Source organism: Salvelinus sp. IW2-2015, linkage group LG36, assembly GCF_002910315.2.
Source record: "Salvelinus sp. IW2-2015 linkage group LG36, ASM291031v2, whole genome shotgun sequence".
Lineage (NCBI taxonomy): Eukaryota > Metazoa > Chordata > Actinopteri > Salmoniformes > Salmonidae > Salvelinus > Salvelinus sp. IW2-2015.
The window spans coordinates 34,699,938-34,707,850 of NC_036875.1; the positions used below are offsets into that span (position 1 = coordinate 34,699,938).

General features: G+C 42.0%; 1 pseudogene; it reads left to right on the forward strand.

Annotated features, from left to right (window-relative positions):
• Positions 1 to 7,130, forward strand: part of LOC111959505 (inactive phospholipase C-like protein 1) — a 133,058-nt pseudogene extending 125,928 nt beyond the window's left edge.
• The last annotated feature ends 783 nt before the right edge of the window (positions 7,131 to 7,913 follow it).

Genomic DNA, 7,913 nt, shown 5'->3' on the forward strand with positions numbered 1-7,913 from the left:
AAGGGAGGAGAGGCCTAGAGACAGGGAGAGAGGCCTGAGAGACAGGGAGAGAGGCCTGAGAGACAGGGAGAGAGGCCTGAGAGACAGGGAGAGAGGCCTGAGAGAGGCCTGAGAACAGGTAGAGAGGCCTGAGAGACAGGTAGAGAGGCCTGAAGACAGGTAAGCAGGAGGAAGTAGAGACAGCGAGAGCAGGGAGAGAGACAGGGAGAGAGCCTGAGAACAGGGAGAGAGGCGAGAACAGGGAGAGGCCAGAGGAGAGGCCGAGGAGAGAGGCCAGAGGAGAGAGGCCAGAGGGAGAGGCCAGAGGAGAGAGGCCAGAGGGAGAGAGGCCAGAGGGAAAGAGGAAGTGCAGATTCATTATTTCATAACTTCATTGTGTGAATTGTTTGGCGTTTGATTGTTAGTGTCTATCAATTCTCTGTTACATGTATTACCTGGAGGACATTTACCGTTAATTCCTATCATTTCTCATCTACAATGGTTTGTTACTTGGTAACAGTACAGTTCTGTTAATGCATTCAATATTATTCAGTTCTAATTGTCCGTGGACACAATACCTATGACACGTTGGTGAATTAGTCATTGTCTTTTGTTTGGAGCGCTCCCGTCAATGTTGTGTACGGCTGCACACGCATAGAAGTAGTAGACCTATAGGCTACCTGGCCTGCACGCATAGAAGTAGTGACCTATAGGCTACCTGGCTCTGCACGCATAGAAGTAGTAGACCTATAGGCGACCTGGCCTGGCACGCAGTAGAAGTAGTAGACCTAATAGGCTACCTGGCCTGCACGCATAGAAGTAGTAGACCTATAGGCTACCTGGCCTGCACGCATAGAAGTATAGACCTATAGGCGACCTGGCACTGCACGCATAGAAAGTAGTAGACCTATAGGCTACCTGGCCTGCACGCATAGAAAGTAGTAGACCTATAGGCTACCTGGCCTGCACGCATAGAAGTAGTAGAACCTATAGGCTACCTGGCCTGCACGCATTTTAGAAGTAGTAGAACCTTATTAGTTACCTTGGCGCTGAATTATATTAATATAAAAAAATAATTTTATAATTAATCACGAATGAATAATGAGATATAGGCCTATTTAAACTAACGAATCTGATATTAAAATAAATTATAATATAAAAATAAAAATATAAAAATAAATTATAAAAAAAATTATAAATATAATTGAATTTAATATCAAAAATTAATAATAATATTATAAATTATATCCAATTTAAATATAAATAAATAAAATATAAAATAATTACTAGACACTGACAGGAGAGTAGTATGAACCTATAGGCTACCTGAGTCTGCATGCATAGAAAAAGAGTAGAACCTATAGGATACCTGGCCGGCACCAATAAAAGTAGGTAGAACCTTATTTAGGGCTAAAAATAAAATAAAAATAAAAATATCAATTTAATATAAATTATAAATAAATGAAAAAATTTATAAAAAAAAAATATATAATAATCTGAAAATTATATAAAATAAAAAAATATAAAATAATATAAATAATTTAAATATAGATACACTACGTGTTCAGAGTTTTGGGGTCACTTAGAAATGTCTTTGTTTTTGAAGAAAGCACATTTTTTGTCATTAAAATAAACATCCAAATTGATCAGAAATACAGTTGACATTGTAATTTTGTAAAATTACTTATTTGCAGCTGGAAACTGCAGATTTTTCTTATGAATATCATACATAGCGTACAGAGGCCATTATCAGCAACCACCACTCCGTGTTCCAATGGCACTTTGTGTAACAAATCCAAGTGATCATTGTAAAAGGTAAGTTGATCATTAGAAAACCTTTGTGCAATTATGTTTAGCAAAGCTGAAAAACTGTGGTCCTGAGTTAAAGAAAGCAAATAAAACTGGCCTTCTTTAGACTAGGTGAGTATCTGGAGCATCTCTGGAGCATCAGGCATTTGGTGATTCGATTATAGGCTCTGAAACTCGTCAGTCTATTCTTGTATGAGAAATGAAGGCTATTCCATGCGAAGACATTGCCAGGAAACTGAATTATCTCGCTTACAACACTGTGTACTACTCCCCTCACAGAACAGCGCCAAACATACTCTAACCAGAATAGAAAGAGGATGGGAGGCCCCGGTGCACAACTGAGCAAGAGGACAAGGACATTAGATTGTCTTAGTTTTGAGAAAACAGACGCATCACAAGTCCTCAACTGGACAGCTTCATTAAATAGTACCCAAACACCAGTCTCAACTCAACAGTCGAAGAGGCGACTCCGGTAGGCTGGCCTGCTAGGCAGAATTCCTCTGTCCAAATGTCTGTGTTTTTGCCCATCTTAATGCTTGTTCTTTTTAGTGGCCAGTCTGAGAAATGTATTTTTCTTGAAAACTCTGCCTAGAAGACCAGCATCCCGGAGTCGCTTCTTCAGTTGACCGTTGAGACTGGTGTTTTGCGATGTCTTCAACGTCAACAGTGAAGAAGCGACTCCCGGGATGCTGGGTCTTGCTAGGCAGAGTTTCCCAAAAGAAATACCAGTGTACTTGTATTAATGGATAGGACTGTACCCAAGTGAAGGACTTGTGATGAGCACGTCTGTTCTCAAACTAGAAAATCTAATAACTTGTCCTCTGCTCAGTAATGGACTGAGGAGTGCCTTGCTTGGTCCTTTTGTAGATTTCTTGGGTTGATGTTGTTATGTCTAAAAAGATTTGAAGTATTTAACTGCACATTTTGTTACTGCCTTATTGTGTTGGTTCGACGGATACACTGTCTGTCTGTCTGTCTGTCTGTCTGTCTGTCTGTCTGTCTGTCTGTCTGTCTGTCTGTCTGTCTGTCCAGAGGCTCATCTTGTCTGTCTGCTTACCTGCCTGTCTGTCTGTCCGTCCAGAGGCTCATCTTGTCTGTCTGCCTGTCTGTCTGTCTGTCTGTCTGTCTGTCCAGAGGCTCATCCAGTGTCTGTCTGTCCCTTCCAGATGATCTCAGCCCAGAAGCAGCTGATTGAGAAGGCAGACGCTGTGCAGGAGAGGATTGCACAGGTTCAGAGAGAGGGTGAGAGGAGGGGATGGATGGACAGATGGAGGAATATAAAATGAATGTCTAACCAGCCAGAGTAATAGCAATCCCTGGATCCTATCTTCAGGAATCTAGCAGTGTGATAATAATAACTAACTTGTATCTAATAACTTAAGTGTTCTACTGAAGTGTGATTGAAGAGCTCCATCTTTTATATTGTATTGTGTACCCCTGTCAGAAGAGATATGCTGGCTCAAGTGCATTGCCCTATATGGGAGAAATGGAGAGAGGAAAGTAAATAGCTGGTTTTGATTTACCATACTGATAAACGTCCCCAGATGTCGGTCTAGATCATGAGCCTTAAAAGGAGAGAAACTACTCACATAAGAGCTTGATACAAAAGGATAGCAAATGGAAAAAGGGATTTATTTTTATCCCCTGCTCAAGTGTGACATTTAATTGAGCTAAATGATATAATAACATTTTTCAAATGTAATGATATGGATTGTCTTTCTGTTACTTATGGCTAGCCTCTCTCTCTCACTGACTCTTAATTTCCTCTCCGTCTCATTCACCTGTCCCTGTCTCGTCTAAGGAATGGAGTTTCATGAGGAGCTGCCTAGGCTGGGAGAGACGGAAGGGCTGAAGGGTCGCAAGCAGAGCAAAGCCCTGGAGAGTTTCACCTGGAACATCACTGTACTCAAGGTACTCATGGAGGCACAATACAATACACTTTGTCACCAAGGGGAAAATGTCTTGGACACATTTATGCTGCTGTATATTATATAAACACCCACCCTCTCTCTCGCTCTCTTTTACTTTCTCTCCCCTCTCTCTCCCCTCCCTCCCTACCTCCCTCCCTCCATCGCTCCCTCTACAGGGTCAGTGTGATCTCCTGCATGGTGCCAAGGCAGACTCTCTGGATGCTCTGAGACAGTTGGCCCTGGCCTGTGAAGCCTGTGGCTTGACCTCTACCACCTCCTGCGGTCCCTCTGACCTCCTCTACACCCCTCACGGCAGGAGGGGCAGCACTCAGGAGAGAAGGGGCAGCACCCATGGCAATGGAAGAATCTGACACACCCAACCTACCAGAGAGAGGGAGAGGGAGACAGGGATGGAGCGGAAGAGATGGTGACACCCCCCAAAATCCCAAACTACCAGAGAAAGGGATGGAGGGGATGGGGACAGAGAGAGAGTGGAATGGTCTAGAATAGAGGCCAGAGCCTATCCCTTTATCCAGAATAAAGTAGCAAGACTACTGAAGAATGGTTGCAGTAATTGGCCAGCCTTACTTTGTGTTCATCAGTCCTGAGGCTTTTTAACAAAACAGGAATGTTCTTACGTTACGTAAAAAACACTTGTGCTTATTTAACAATGTGAACTTGGACTTAATATAACTTTCTCAATTTCTTTCTGATGGAAAAACATGGACTAAATGAAAACATTTTCTCAATGTTCCTTTAAGGGAATTGTGATTGTGAACACAAAACATTGTTCTGCTGTGAGAAAGAGTGGTGGTGACTTTTATGTTTAAGTTCTTTTCTCTATGGACCCTGTACGCTGAACCTAATGTTTGGATTGAGCTCAACTCACCATTTCTGAGCGCAATGCTTTCAAGAACCTGTTTAAGTTCTCCTTCCTAACATTTCAAGCCCAGATAGTCAATGACATTTTCCCAGTAATTCACAACCTCAACAACAAGCGCCTGTTATACTCTGTTAGCCGGGGTTGTCTGCCCGCCTGAAGACTCTCCAGGTAGCCTAGTGGTTAGAGCGTTGGGCCAGTAACTGAAAGGTTGCTGTATCGAATCACCGAGCTGACAAGGTCAAAATCTGTCCTTCTGCCCCTGAGCAAGGCAGTTAAGCCTCTGGGCGCCGAAGACGTGGATGTCGATTAAGTAGACCCCCACACCTCTCTGTTTCAGAGGGGTTGGGTTAAATGCGGAAGACACATTTCAGTTGAAGGCATTCAGTTGTACAATTGACTAGGTATCCCCCTTCTCCACATGCATCCACCTAATTTATCCCTGGGAGGAACTGATGTAACGCTGCTGATGAGAGCCCGCCTCGTAGTGGATACAACGGGGGCTTTCATTCAGGGATGGAGAGACGGGTGACCCCCCTGTCCAAGAGGACATGCTGAGTGACGATTGATTGATTAATTGGTTGTGTTAAAAAGGTTTGGTTGATTGATAGATGTGTATTTCCCTACTAGAGGACATTATTGGCATGGCTGTGTTACTATGAGGGAATTATAGGGGCCCCTTTCTCTATGTGATGACTGAAGGTATGTGCTGGGTTTGTCCCAGCTTAAAAAACTCACTCAGCTAAACACTGATGTACTCTGACAAAGAACTACAAAAATGGCGCCACTAGGTGCTACTACTAACCTCGGTGTGTTTTTATGCTTGCCCACTTCTGATGATGGAGTGTGGGACATTAAATGGGGTCTCCTGTGGCTGAGGTAAACATTCCGTTTGTCATTCTAGCCTGGGGTAGGAGGTGATGTACCGTCCCTACAGTGATGTTCAACACACACAGTAGTAATGCTGGAAGGATAATAGAATGCTGCTTAAGAAAGGCTATTAGCTAAATAAAAACTCATGCCCCTTACCATAGAACAGGTATTAGTTCTAAAAGTCTGTTATATTAAATGAAGTGCCCTTTAATATAGACCACATGGAGAATTCAATATCTTTATAAGGAATAACGTGCCAAAGTGCCAAAATGCAGTTACTGCTAGGAAGATTTGAACCCACTTAACCACAACATTTCTCCCAAGTTTTCAACATCATTGTAAAGTCCTAGTTATTTTGTTGCTTTGACAAAGTCAATTCTGAAGATTATTATTGATTTAATGTGATATATTTACGTCTGTCCCTCATTTTAAGGTCAACCCGGTTACCTGACCTGAACTCTCTTTTTAAAATGCTGAAACTGTTCCTTTAAAAAATAAAAATGGAACATCTAATAGTCAAATCCTAGTGTAAAAGCAGGGGAGCTGGTTCTACTCTTTTTGGACATTTTCTAGTGTTTTGTGGTGGAAAACTGAGCGGGTCGGAGTATAACACGTCAACCCTGTTACCCATAGATAGACAGGCTAGAAATGTTTTAACAATGTAAAGCTTGCATTCACTTGCCCCTCACAACAATCTTCCATTCCCCCTGTCACAAGGTGATTCATCACTGATATAAGATGAAATCGTCAACCTTGTTAGTCAACCCTGTTACTTTATTTGGCACATAATAGGTACTTACTATAGTAATGTTTTTATTTAAACCTCTTGAGATGGAACGACCCAGATACAGATGGAACGACCCAGATACAGAATACAAAAATTCCTGTCTAGCCTAATCTGCTCGACTGGTGTGTTGATGTTTTTTGCTGTGTTGAGATTCTACAAATCTTAAATAAAACCTCTGATCTAACAACACTCTGGTCCAACGCCATAGTTCTTTACTATACTATAGTAACTCTCTGTAAACCTTAAAGACCATTTAGCAAGTTACATTTGGTTACATTTTTCTAATAACAATAGAATAACCCCCCATGTTGTGACTTATGCCGTGTTCAAAACAACTGGTGCGTTCAAGACAACTGGGAACTCAGGGGAAAAAACTGCTCCGACTAGGATTTTTTTCTTACGGTCATCCAACTCGAAAATTCAAGTTGGACACACTGGCATCTTTCTAGAGTGCCGACTTTCCGACCTGAAGATCACTAACGTAGTGATTTGACCTCGTTTGACCTCGAGTTCCCGGTTGCCTTGATAGCCCCATTATAGCGTCCCTTATAGCGATGTGTGTATGGGCTACGGCTGCATCCCAAAGGGCACTCTATTCCCTACATAGTGCATTACCACCTATGTCTGTCTGTGTCTGCTATCTCTGACCGAGCATTCAAACAAATGTTTGTTTCGTCCCGTCGCCGTACACTCTTGTCACAGTATGTTGTCTTTGTAAAAACAAGTATAGAAGAGGATTTATTGAAGGGGATGGCGACTGTTTTAAAACGAATAAATATTATATTAAATGGCCCTAGCTTTCATTTTGAAAAGCTAGTTTTTTTTTCTATCTGATTACCAATGTCACAGTTTCACCCTGACTAAATAAAACAATATTTTACTGACCATTAAATCGCCTTGTCTTCTTTCTTGTCTTCCATCTAATCATCATGGAATTGTCACATGGTTCTCTCTAAAACGTTCTCATAGAAAAGGAGGGAAAGAAAGATGCATTTGGAAGGTAATGGGTCTGAGCCTTGGTGTTGATGGCCAGTAGTAGTTAGGAATAATAGAGGTGTAGTTTGCCAGAACAGCCAGTAAGTGGAGGTGTTTATCAAGAGAACGAGGAATAATCCCTAGTAGGCTACTGCACTGCACTTTCCTCAGGGTCACTGCTATCCCGAGTACTTTGGAAGTCCCTACCTTAACCCCTACCTTAACCATAACCATAACTCTTACCTAACCCGAAGCTTAACCATAACCCTAACCCCTACCCTAAGCTTAACCATAACCCTTACCTAACCCTAACCCCTACCCTAATCTTAACCCCTACCGTAACCATTTTACATGTCTACTTCAATGGGGTAGGGACGTCCCAAGGATACCGGATAGCACAGGCCTTTTCCACGATAAATAAGGCTAAATAAATGTCAATCTTTCCTAAATGTGATTGAATGTTCAATAATCAAGCTTGGCTGCTAAGTAGGCTGATTTATTTTCATATCAAGCTTATAAAGAGTGATGGTAATTACATTTTAGGCTACACTTCAAAAGTAGACTAATATGTTTTAGTCCTACAACAAGAATCAACACTGGCACGGGCCTGATGTCATAGAACTGAAAGAAAACATCACTTCTCTATCTCCCTCCCTCCCTCCCTCCCTTCTCTCGTGGTACTGTACACTGGACGATGTCT